The 13,847-nt window shown below is 42.3% G+C and overlaps 1 non-coding gene across 1 annotated transcript; it reads right to left on the minus strand.

Moving 5' to 3' along the window:
- Nucleotides 1–11,079: 11,079 nt before the first annotated feature.
- LOC148009550 (small nucleolar RNA SNORD36) lies at nt 11,080–11,147 on the minus strand. The gene has a single exon (XR_015689831.1). It is a non-coding gene; the product is annotated as a small nucleolar RNA SNORD36 (small nucleolar RNA).
- Between the last annotated feature and the right edge of the window lie 2,700 nt (nt 11,148–13,847).

Genomic DNA, 13,847 nt, shown 5'->3' on the forward strand with positions numbered 1-13,847 from the left:
ACCAATTCCCATGTAGCATTTGCTTCCAAGGCATCCATTTCTTCATCCATGGCTTTCTTCCATTTTTCTTTTCCCATGGCTTGTTCAAAAGAAATGGGTTATGGTTCCTATATCACTTTGACCAAACCCGAAACAGCTCTAATCCCATTTCAACATCTCAAGGAGCAACCTAAGTCTCCACCAAAAGAAGAAGTTGGTTCTAGTGGGACATCCGAAGAGGATACCACTCCCTTGAAGGAGTCGGATCTGTATCCAGAAGCAGTCCGTGGGACCTTCATCCGTGAAGTAGAAGGTGAAAGGCAGTTAACCTTTGTGGATGCAGAAGGCACTAAACGCCACTTGAAGGTGGGTAGCAGTCTCCCAGAAGAGGAGTTGTCAACCTTGTACAACTTGTTGAAAGAAAATTTGGACGTGTTTGCATGGTCTTACAAAGACCTAAAGGGGATTGATCCCACAATATGTCAACATCATATTGACTTGGAGCCTGATGCCAAGCCAGTACGACAACGACAGAGGCGAATGAACCCGAATTATTCCACATTGGTGAAAGCGGAGCTGCTGAAGCTTCTGGAAGCCGAGTTCATTTATCCAGTGGCAAATAGTGAATGGGTTTCACCCATCGTGGTTGTACCCAAGAAGAATGGCAAGCTTCGTATATGTGTGGATTTCCGAAAGCTCAATTCTAAAACAAAGAAGGATCACTTTCCTATCCCTTTCACAGACCAACTGTTGGACACAGTGGCAGGACATGAGCTTTATTCTCTTCTGGATGGATTCAGCGGATATAACCTGTCAAGATTGTGGGAGAGAAGGAAGGAGTCTCGCTTGAAGCTTTCTTGCTTGCACAATGGGGGAAGACACACAAGGGTGGAGGCTGAAAACAATTTTCCTCTTCTTAGTTGTGTAAGCTAGAAAGAACTCACTTACAAAGAAATAGAAGAACCCTAAATATGGGTCTCAAACCAAACTCAACTAACTAAGGTGGCATACTAACTGAGCCATGAACTAGAGTAGATAAGGAAAGCTATCATGTAGCTATTATTCATGGGCGGTGTACCAACCGCGTCTGCAACTGACAAGTCGGTGACATAAGTACTCAACGGTCACCCTGGCGTATCACGAGTGGAGCTCGATATCTCAACACTCCCCCTCGAGCTCAATCCCAATTCCTGCACACCAAGCAGGTCTCTGAACTTGCGCAGCTTCTCTGCGCCCAATGCCTTCGTGAATATGTCAGCTACCTGATCCTCTGTGCTGACATAAACTAGATCAATAAGACCTAGTAAAACCCTCTCTCGCACATAGTGATAATGCACCTCAATGTGCTTTGTTCTAGCATGATAGACTGGGTTATTTGCCAAGTGTATACTACTCATGTTGTCACAATGAATGACAACTGGCCCATCTGTAGACTGATGCATATCATAAAGTAGCTTATGCAACCAAGCTACCTCACATGCAGCCATTGCTGCACCCCTGTACTCCGCCTCTGTGCTCGACAAGGCAACTGTAGGCTGTTTCTTGCTGCTCCAAGTGACTGCAGCACTCCCGAAAGAGAACACATATCCACTGGTAGATCGTCTATCAGAAATGCTACTAGTCCAATCAGCATCAGTGTATCCATGCAACTGTATCTGAACCCCAGTCTCATAAAATAGTCCATACTACAATGTGGACTTCACATACCTGAGTATGCGTCTAGCCGCATCCAAATGCGGTTTCCTTGGAGCCTGCATAAACTGACTTACCAATCCAACAACATAGCTCAAATCTGGCCTGGTAATAGTCATATAAATCAAACTTCCTACTATGCGTCTGTACATAGTAGGGTCTTCTAGAAGCTCACCTGCATCTGTGCTCAGCTTCACATTCTGCTCCAAAGGAACTGAAATAGGCTTACAGCCTGTCATCCCATATTTGGACAGCATGTCCAATCCATACTGCCTCTGCAAGAGCTGTATCCCACTTGGTGATCTAATCACCTCAATGCCCAAGAAATAACGCAGCTCTCCCAAATCCTTCATCTCAAACTTCTGCTTCAATAGCATTTTCACATGAAGGATATCTTCATCACTGTCACCTGTCATAATCAAATCATCAACATAAATGACAAGTAGCATAATACCTTTCTCTGTTTTTCTCACATAAAGTGAGAAATCTGCCTTGGAAATCTGAAAGCCAATAGTGACAAGATATTGTCCTATCTTGTCAGACCATGCTCTAGGTGCTTGCTTCAAGTCATACAAGGCTTTCTTCAACCTACAAACAAACTCAGGATGAACAGCATGCACATAACCTGGTGGCTGCTCCATATAGACCTCTTCTTGCAAATCACCATGCAAGAAGGCATTCTTTACATCCATCTGATATAAAGACCATCCCTTTGATGCAGCCATAGCAATGACTGCTCTTACAGTTGCCATCCTTGCAACTGGACTGAATGTTTCTTCATAGTCAATGCCATATGTTTGTGCATACCCCTTGACTACTAATCTTGCCTTGTATCTGTTCACAGAACCATCTGCATTGTGCTTCACCTTATAAACCCACTTACAGCCAATTGCATTCTTACCTTTAGGCAAAGGTACTAACTCCCATGTAGCATTTGCTTCCAAGGCATCCATTTCTTCATCCATGGCTTTCTCCCATTTTTCTTTTCCCATGGCTTGCTCAAAAGATGTGGGTTCTGGTTCCTGTATCACTTTGACCATATATGCATAGTGAATGGCTGTAAATCCATCATATTTCACCCTATCCATAGGATACCTAGCTCTAGTAGACCTGCGCAAAGTAGGTTCACTCCCAGGTGCTCTCAAAACATCCCTGGTCTTCCTTACTCCAGGTGTAATAATAGAAGCAATACCCAACTCATCATCAATGCTCTGTTCTGAGCCACTGGATTCACCATCCACATAAGAGTGACATGCATTCACATCAACCATGGGCTGATCTACCTTCTCTTTTCCTTTTCATGAAACCTGCATACCACTATCTGCATTGTTTTGAGGATATTCTCCTTATCTCAATCTTCCTGTCCATGGCGAAGAATGTGAACCACTGCTAGAGGACACTCCGGGTCCACTAATATCTTATGATTGCGGCTGTGAATTCTGTGCAGCATTACCATTTTGTGCATCTACATTATCAATCACATTTACTGGTTTATACCAGCTACTCATCTCATCAAAAACATCATCTTTGCTCACTGTAAACTTATGAGTAGAAGGGTTATAGCATCTATACCCTTTTTGCTACAGAGAGTAACCAATAAAGATGTACTTCTCAGCTTTTGGATCCAATTTGGATCTCAACTCATCTGGCACATGAACATAGGCAATGCAACCAAAAATTTTCAAATGAGAAATATTCGGTTTCCTACCAGTATACATCTCCTCTGGAGTCATGCCATGTATTGCTGCAGTGGGAGTCATGTTCATTATGTAGACTGCTGTAGCAACTGCCTCAGCCCAGTAAAAATCTGGCATGTCTTTTTCGTTGAGCATAGCACGAGATACCTCTCCAATATGCCTATTTTTCCTTTCTGCAATTCCATTTTGTTGTGGGGTATGACTGCATGAATATTGCTGCTTTATGCCATGCTCCTGCAAGAACCTTGCAAACTCATTTGAGAGGTACTCTCCCCCTCCATCTGACCTTAGGCATTTTATTTGCAGGCATGTTTCTTTTTCAACCATATCTTTAAGAGTTTTGAAATGCCCAAACACTTCACTTTTCTTTTTCATAAAATACATCCAAACTTTTCTACTATAGTCATCAATAAAAGTGACAAAATAATGACAGCCTCCAATAGATGCAGTTTTAGTAGTCCACACATCAGAATGGATTAATTCCAATGGCTTCTTGCTCTCTTGAACATGTCTAGGAAATGGTTTCCTTGCCTGTTTTCCAAATTGACAGGCTTCACATACCTTATGCATTTCTACAACCTTGAATTTAGGCAATCCTGCAACAATATTTTGGGCTTGCATTGATTTAAGTCGCTGTACATTAACATGACCAATGCGTTTATGCCAGATATCAATATCTACAACTACACCAGTCCCATGTGCAAACATTGCTGCACTCAATTCAGGTATGTCTGCATCCAACATAACATTCTGCCTTTCTTTTTTCCTTTTTCTATCAAGCGGCCTTTGTTTTTCATATCCTCAACAAAGCATCCATGAGAATTAAATCTGACTTGCAAGCCCTGCTCAACCATTTGACCAACAGAAACCAGGTTCTTGGTGATATTCGGGACATGAAATACATCTGACAGGTATTTCTTTTTCCCTTCCTGCATAGAAAAAGGAAAATTTCCAATCTGCACAATAGGATGTACAGTATCATCACTAGTCTCCACAAATCCTGGTTTTTCCATTTTCCTTGCATCTTGCATCCATTCTGCATGACCTGTCATGTGGTTTGATGCACCTGAGTCAACATACCACACATCGTTGCTTTCTTCTGCACTTGTAACAGAATTGGTCATGTGCTACACCATAAACAAATACTCATTTCTGTCATCACCCTGTCTACTAGAAGATGCGTAATTCCCTTGTTGCAATTTTCCATTCATGATATCATTATGCTTTTTATAGCAGTCTTTAGCCATATGACCCATTTTACCACAGTAGTAGCATTCAACATTGTTGTTTGCATTTTGGCCTCTTTGCCATCCACCACGACCTCTTTGGCTCCCCTTGCCTCTAGAGTTACCACATCCTCCTCCATAGGACTAGTTTTCTTGAGTTTGCTGCATATTTTGATTTCTACCACGGCCTCCAGATCGGCCTCCTCTACCTCTGCCTCTACCTCTTCCAGCATTTGAGTAGAAGACAGCTTCTTTTGAAGTTCCTCCTGAAGAAGATGCACCACCATTTCTCTGCTCCTCAGAAATTAGAAGAGCAATCAACTCCTCAAAATCAGGAAATCTTTCACGGATGGAAATGGATGTTCGGAACTATGCATAATCCTTTCCTAGACCATTCAAGGTCACAGAAACTAAATCATCATCTTCCACTGGCGACCCAATGGAAGCAAGTGCATCTGCAATCTTCTTCACCTTCATGTGGTAGTCATTGATGCTCATACTTTCTCTTTGCACATTGTGCAACTCTTGCTTGAGCTGCATTTTCCTAGCTTGCGTATTTGTGCTATACATTTTTGAGAGAGTATCCCATGCCTCCTTTGGCATATTTGCATCCTGAATATGCACAATCATAGAGTCTGAAATACTGATAGATAGCCAGTACATAACTTTTCTGGCTCTCTCATGCCATCCTTTAAATGTATGCATTTGTTGTTGATTGGGAACATCAGGAAAAACTGGTTCTTCTTCGTTTCCTACAAGGAATTCCCAATATCCTTTTCCCATAAGGAAATTTGTCATTCTAAACTTCCATGCTTAGAAGTTATTATTGTCAAGCTTTTCAGTGACAATCTGTGAAAGAGAATCAGACGCCATTACAAAACACTGCAAAAAATTCTGTCACTGCAAAAAACACAGCTTCAGCCTCACAAGGACAAATCTACAAAACTGACGAAAGTGATATTTGACCACACAGTCACTTTCTAGTGATGATTTTGCATTAACATGCAACAAGGATGATTCTGTAACTCCCAATGTCTCTGCGCATAGGCATACGATGCAATTTCTACGGTAACTTTTCATCGACCTATAGAACAGTGGTCGCACAGCAAAAAACAGGGCCTTTTTCTGAGTGCATGCAGAAAATTTCTACCTCTAAAACAGGCCCCGAAATGGCCTCGAATCAAAAAAACTGGGCAACTGCCCTCTTGCTACACCGCGAAGGGCATCTCAATCTGAGACAATGCACTCTTGCACTTTCTGGCTGTGCTACCTGCAGAGACTTACTCCCAAACTCAAAAAATGAAAGCAACACTGGTCCTCTTACCAGAACGCCGCGAATTTGGTTTGCTTTCTTGAGCTCCTTACCACGAACCAGGCTTTGATACCATGTCAAGATTGTGGGAGAGAAGGAAGGAGTCTCACTTGTAGCTTTCTCACTTACACAATGGGGGAATGCACACAAGGTGGAGACTGAAAACAATTTTCCTCTTCTTAGTTGTGTAAGCCAAAAGAACTCTAGTACAAAGAAATAGAAGAACCCTATATATGGGTCTCAAACAAAACTCAACTAACTAAGGTGGCATACTAACTGAGCCCCGAACTAGAGTAGATAAGGATAGCTGTCATCTAGCTATTATTCATGGGCGGTGTACCAACCACATCTGCAGCTAACAAGTCGGTGACATAAATGTACAACGGTCACCCTGGCATATCACGAGTGGAGCTCGATATCTCAACACGGGCTCACATTTGGCTTCTCCTCATAATGGGGGCCTTACAACTTTGAGCACCATGGATCATTGGTGGCACCTAATGAGGGTGGGGCATTGATCATATCTAACACCAGGTTGTACCAGGATTTAGATTCTTGTTACGCATCTTGAATTCTTAAATAGAGGTAGAATTGCATGTATTCGCCATTAAAGGGATTAGGATGGGTTGATCTTCTACCCTAAATAGGTAGCCATGATTTATAAAGGTCAAGGTAAAATCACTTAGCTCACTTAAAGGATCTAGAAGGAATTTGTTAAATCGACCTTGCGAAGCCCTAACCCAAGGGGGAGAGCGAGCTCTAGGGTAGTTGATTTATGCTAGGAATGTTGCTTGGAACTGTTGAAATGGTTTTAATGAAGGTTGATCTTGTTAAAGATGGATTGTTGACCCAAGTTATGCTTGGTTGTCTGAAAAGGGTATCTTCAAGTGAATGTCGACTAGTTGTGATGGTAAGAGGAGAGAATCTTACTAAGGATAGGTGGATCATAAGAAAGGTGATTGCTTGATGTGGTTTTGGATGCTAATCCAAGTTATTTGTGATTGATGATTGCATGCCCGGGTCTGAGATGACTGATTGCCACGGAAACAAAAGGGATGTTTCCCTAGTAAATGTTAGTAAGCTGGTTGCTTCAGCTGTGGTTGATTTCCTAAAGGGATAATTAAGGAAGGATGGCGGTAGCTACCCCCCACGAACCGCCAAACCCTAACCAAGGGGGTTATGAATCTGCACCGGGAATGTGGACCGAACCCGCCACGAGAGGTCTCTCCGTGGAAATTACTTGGCGTAGGAGGACGCTTGGGTGCCAATGGGGGCTCTGGCTGTAAATCCCAATGCCTCCAAAACCCTACATGAGTGTTCTGTGTGACTCAAGATGGGATCTCGAGGCCTTGATACTAGTTACAAGGTAGAATCATGGTAGGATAAACCTTCAGGTTTTTATTGCCGGGAGATAGAAGGAATTCTCTGCGGAGGCAAAAAGGAATACTTAATTCTCTTATATGGGGGGGAGGCAAACATTAATCTAAAGATAAGTTAAGGAAGTGTTTGATCTTGTTTTATTTTGTTTTCGTGTCAGTGCCCTAAATTATGAAAAGGAATCTGTGATTAATGGGTTTAGCTACCCACCACGAACTGCCAAACCCTAACCAAGGGGGTTATGAATCCGCACCGGGAATGTGGACCGAACCCGCCGTGAGAGGTCTCTCCGTGAAAATTACTTGGCGTAGGAGGATGCTTGGGTGGTTGTTCGAATTAGACTTTCATTTTTATTGCCAATGGGGGCTCTGGCCATAAATCCCAATGGCTCGGACCCTACACGAGTATTCTATGTGACTCGAGATAGGATCTTGAGGCCTTGATACTAGTTACAAGGCGGAATCTTTGTAGGATCAACCTTCGGTAGTTCATACTCATGAAGAAAATTGATAACATTTCTTGGATTTTATAATTGATTTTTTCTCAATTTTTGTAATTTTATTAAATTTTTATGAATTTTTTGGGGTTTTTTAATTATTTAATTTAGAAAATTATTTTGTAAGTGTGGGGATTAAACTAATTAGGATCGAGATAATGGGGTACCCTATGGTGGTTGCATGTGAATGGAAACTCGGTGACAGGAAAATGGGACGCACATCCTCAAGCATGAAACGGGGGCTTACAACACACATGCGCACAAACACGATCAAACACACACGTGCCCGTAGCGTTCACACGGGTTATGGGAGGGGGTACGAGGAAGGATATGTGGGGGTGGTGGTGTGTTGGGGGGTGGAGGAAGATAGGTGGGAATGGGGGTTAAAAAGGGGGAGGGGAGGAATCTAAAAGTTGGGTGGGTGGTGGACAGGATCAAGGGGGGTAGGGTTGTGGGCAAGGGGGGTGGGTGAAGTACTAGGGTGGATGGGGGACAAGGGGGGCGAGTGGGGTACGAGGGTGGGCATGGTGGGTAGGGGGCAAGGGGAGGCAAGGTTGTGGGTGGGTTGGAGTAGGTGGGCGACAAGGAGTAGGGTGGGGGAGAGGAGTAGGGCAGGGGGAAGGAGATGGTTGTCAGGTGTCGAGCGGCAGATAACCTACGACGCTATGGTAGGAGAAAGCAGATGTTTGACGAGCATCGAGCGGCGGACAACCTGTGGCGCTATGGTGAGGGAGGCCAGTTGAGCGTGTCGGATGGTGGACAAATGATGACCTACAATGTTGCAGTGAGTGAGGCATGTCAAAACCATTGGGCGGCGATAGGAAACCTATGGCACTACGGTGGAGGAGGGAGCAACCTACAGTGCTATAGCCTGAGGAGGAGGAGGAGGAGGAGGAGGGAGGGAGGGAGGGAGGGAGGGAGGGAGGGAGGGAGGGAGGGGGGAAGGAGGAGGAGGAGAGGGAAAAGGGGGAAGAAGGGAGGGAGAAGGAGGAGGAGAAAATGGGAAGGAAGGAGAGAGGAGGTATAGGGGAGGATCAGGGAGAGAGAAAGAGAAAGGGAAGAGAGAGAAGTAAAGAGAGGGGAGGGGGCAAATAGGACAGTTGGGGGGTCTCAAAATTTTTTACTGTTTTTGGGTTACTTTTTGTTTTGTTTAATGAAAGCATGCCACCCTATCCCGCACACCAATGCTACAAGGGTTGAAAATTTTGCATTAATGGAAATGGACGGAAGCGAGGGAGAGCCCAAGTGGCCAAATGAGACATGATGAATGTCTGGAATGCATTTTGCAGTGAAAACTGGCCGAGGGCATGACACGCGAGGGGCAAAGAATCAAAAATTGGACGGAAAATTTAATTCGAAGGGATTCGAGCATCGAATGAACATGCTCTAAAAATAAAAACTAGGCAAGGTGATAGGACGAATGGCATAGACAATGTGTCTAGCATGTTTGACAGCAAAACGGGAGTTCACATGAAAAAAGATGAAAAATCAGCCACAAAAAGCACACGAAAATTAATTTTGCAAAATATGTTAGGTAGAACGAAATGCAACAACAAGAAAAATTATCTGTAATGAGAAGTCGGACAAACCTGTCATGTCAAAATACAATTCCAATGAGAACAAAACCTGTTTGAATCGAAAAAATGGAAAAATAAAACCCAATAACGTAATTGGAAATTAATAACAAAAAATCAAAAGTCGAAATGGAATGCAACAAGAAGGAAAAATGTTTGGGTCAAGTTGGAGAGGGTTATCAAGTTGAAACATGGTTCCAATGGAAAATAGGATGGTTTGCATGGAAAAAATGATAAAAATGTACCCAAAAAACCGAAAAAAATTTAATTCCAAACAATTCATAAGCCAAAACAAGAGGCAACAAAAAGAAAAAATGTCCGAGGAATGGTAGGGCGATATGACTATTAAGTCAGAACATGATTCCAATGGAAAAAAGGCATGTTCACGTGGAAAAAGGAGCAAAAATGTGTAAGGAAACACAATTAAAAATTAAGTAAAAAATTAGATAGTCAAAAGGAGAGAGAGGAAAAGGAAAGATGTCCAGGGGGACAAATAGCTTGAAGCTATCCAAACACATTTCCATTCCGATGAGGAAAGAGCATGTTCATATGAAAAAAACATGGGGCCCCGAGAGGAACACCAAGGAAAAGGGAATTCTCTTGCAAGAAAATCTATCTTTTAACATCAACAAGCTTGTTTATCATGTTTCATATGATCACAATGAAGAAAAGAACACCAGGCACAACAAATCTTCATGCAGCATCATGTAGATCTCCCACGGATTTGATAGAATCAACCATATTCTTCAATATCTTCACAAAATCCATCAATAGAACAAATAAAGCAAAGGAATACACCATCTTTGAATGGAAATACATCACATAGTATTCATCTTCAATGTCTTCATAGTCTTCTCTCTCAATCTCTCATATACAATCACTCTGTTTCAGTAGAATTGGCTATCTCTGACTCTCTCTCTCTCACTCCATCAATAATACATCATATCCTCACTACAATCTCTCAAAATCACTCTCCATAATCACTCTTAGGTCGTGGATACCCCTCCCAAGAGGTATGTCTGATATGAAGAGTCACCAGAGCCACTACAGTATCCTTTCATAGCTCACTACTGCCACTTCACTCTAGTCTTCACTTGAGTCTTCAGCAGCTACTTCTTCCACTTCTTTCAGCTCTTTTGCACTTGTATTCACCTCTTTCCAAGGCTAGAAAACTTTCCCAAAGTCACACATACATTCCACAGAACACTTACAGAAGCATACAGAACAGTCTACAGAACAGTACCAGAACAGAAACAGTACAGAACAGAACAGAAACAGAACAGAACAGAAACAGAACAGAAGCAGAAGCTCTACAGAAGACCTACAGAAGGCTACAGAAGATCATCAAAACCACATAACTCACTCTCAAACCATTCAATAAGCTTTCACAATATCTCAATCTTCATTAATCAATACTCCATCCCTCCTTACAGAAGATAATCAGAACAAAACAGACCAAAACAGAACAAAACAGAAGGTATACAGAACCTATCAGAACCTATCAGAACATCACAGAACCACCAACAAACATCATGATCTTCCAAAACTCAATCATTATCATCCAAAACATTCTCAAACCACTTCCAAATCAATCAATCATCTCATAAAATCAACCATTCAGCTCTCAAAAACAACAAAAATCAGCCAAAAAACAAGTCATTTCAACACTCAACATATCCCCACACTTAATAAGAAAGCGTCCTCGCGACCCAGGAAAAAGGGAATACAAGTTCAGGTAAAAGCTCAACTTTGATCTTCAACATCTTTTCAAAAAGAATTCATCCACCACGACCCCAACTTATAACCTGTTTCTGATATAAAAATACAAAGAAAGGAAAACCCTTTATACATTAACACCTCTTATCAAACTAAAAATCACAACAAATTTGTAAAGGATATAAGAGTTTGCTTCTTCTTCATCAGCATCAGCTTCAACTCTCCAACCATGAACCTAGCACCACAATTCTCCAAAACATAGCTCGTACACGAAATCCAATAGAAAACCACCACATTCATTTGACATAAATAAACTCACAACACAAACACTAATACACAACACAACCATCTGAATGACTCCTTCAAAAAGAGAGTTTTTCATTAAAAGCTTCCACCATACATTGGAAAGGTATCAATGAAGATGATCCCTCTTAAAAGATTGATGTTGTCGGAATCGATCCATAGATAAGGATTCATCTACAAAGTTTTTAGGAGGATTTTGAAAAAATTGGAGACAGCACATCCTTTCCAACAGGACCAAGTATCTGCTAGGCAAACAGAGGGCATGAAAATACAGTATCTCCAACTGTTGGGAATCAATGCTAACATTGACATTCATGCACAACTTTGGAATAGGCTTTGAATCATTATGAGAGTGCCTATGCATATACGCCAGGTACCAAGCAAAGTGAGCAGTTAATCTCACTGAGGGATCGGCAGACTGTGAATATTGCTGGGCAAAATGAACATAATTCTGATAAGCTTGATTGGAAGCTGTCCATTCTCCTGGAATTACTGGCCAATTGATCTGCGGTCTGGTAAGGCAATCATCCAAACTCCATCCCCTTCGTCTGGAAATCTGATTATCAAACTCGTCACAGTCACTAACCAACTGAGGTGGTTGAGATATGGAAGTGTTAGGAGAGGGTAGTTGAATAAGGAAGAGTGGATGAAGGGAGGGATAGGAAAAATCATAAAAAGAAGAAAAGGTTAAAGAAGGAGTGGCAGAAATTTGGAGGGAATCACTAAGGAACGGTGTTAACTGATAAATAGAAAATGTAGAGGGTACATTAATGGATGGAGAAGAACAGGGTGGAGAAGGGGAAAATACCCTATCCTCAATAAAGGAACAGTAAGTGAAAATAGGAATTTGAGGGAAAGATGAAGGTTGGAAAAGAAGGGGTAAAATAGTGGTGGAATTAGATTGACAAAGGGAAAGATATATATCATAGCGGTGAGCCATTTGTTGGTAATAGAGGAGGGTAGGAACAGAAGGTCCCAGAAGAGATCGTCTATGATAGACATCAAAGAAGGTAGCATCAAATGGATTATGCTTTGAAAGATAGGTTAAGAGATCCATCCTCAGTTGGTTAGTACTCTAGGCAAAGGTAGGAGCTGTGTTTTGTCTTTGATTTAGGACCACCGAATCAATCATGGGATGCCACGAATTATCCTGACAATCAGCTACTTTGGAGGAATAACTCTGGAACATGTCAACTATGCGCAACTCCAAATGATTGACATACAAAACAGCCTGGAAGACTACATCCCCCATATATCATGCCATATCCACCTCATCTGGAATTAACAAATCTCCTCGGAGATACATGTACGACATCAACATGGTATCTGGTGTGACAGAATCTTCAAAGACCATTCTGACTACCTCTGTTAACAACTCAGCAGACCAAGCCCCACTCCAGCCATCCTCTGGAAAAGGTAAATCCATCGTGGAAAGCTTCATGTAGAAGACCAACTTCTGTAAGTGGTAGTGGACAAAGAAAGAATGGTCTGGTAAGACATAGTCCTGAAACTGCTCAAATGTAGACCATAACAAGTCCATTCTGGACTACAATCTTTCCACTTTATCTTGAAATAGAGGGCACAAAGTAGCCTGTCTCTGAAGAGCAGCCAAGTCCTGCTGTGAAAGAGAAGGAATCAATGGAACATTAGGGCTGGGAGGAACAGAGCGGGACTTTGCAAGCTGATCTTGCAACTGCTGGATTTGGGAGGCTTGGTTGGCCACTGTGTCATTAGCAGTCTGTAAAGCTAACAGTTTGTCATCTAAGATAGCGTGGAATTCCGTCGCTTCTCCGGACATCCTCTCCTTCTCTGCTGAAAGGCTAGTAACCTGTGATTGAGCCTCTAGTAACTGGGTCTTCAATGAAGAAATCTCATCGCTTTGGGTGGCAACCAGTTGGGTTTGTTGTTCCATTTGCTTAAATAAATCTGCTAGGGTATCCTTAGCAGAAGCTAACTCAGATGTTGCCTTATGCAACTGGTCCTTAGACTGCATGAGCTCTTCATAGAAAGATGCGTACAGCTGTTGAACACAGGCTGTCACTGACAACTCAATGGAACTTTGAATATCCTTGCATAGGAAAGGAATGGCATCTCCTGAGACTAGATTGTTCAAGGAAGGAACTGATATATCCAAGGATCCTTCGCAATGTGCTCTGAACAGGTTAGTACAAGTAAGATACCCAGGAAGTTCACTTCCAGAAGTAGCAGGGATAGGTACTGAAGGAAGTACGGAAGAAGCTTTATCCGCTACCCTCTTCAAGCGTTTACGCTGGATGACCAGGGGAGGCGGAGAATCATCATCCTCTATGTCAATGGGTTCTGACTCTTCTGAAGGTGGAGGAGGAGGTACTGGATCTGATGGAGGAGGTGGAGGCACAGTCTTTTGTAAACCTGAATAGGTCAAGAAGGCAGACAAATATGATTCACATGTGACATTGGTAACATTACCCCTGGTGACTTTAACAAAATGTTGAT

Source organism: Lygodium microphyllum, chromosome 30, assembly GCF_053477565.2.
Source record: "Lygodium microphyllum isolate KBCC chromosome 30, Lygodium_microphyllum_v1.1.10, whole genome shotgun sequence".
In the NCBI taxonomy this organism is placed as follows: Eukaryota; Viridiplantae; Streptophyta; class Polypodiopsida; order Schizaeales; family Lygodiaceae; genus Lygodium; species Lygodium microphyllum.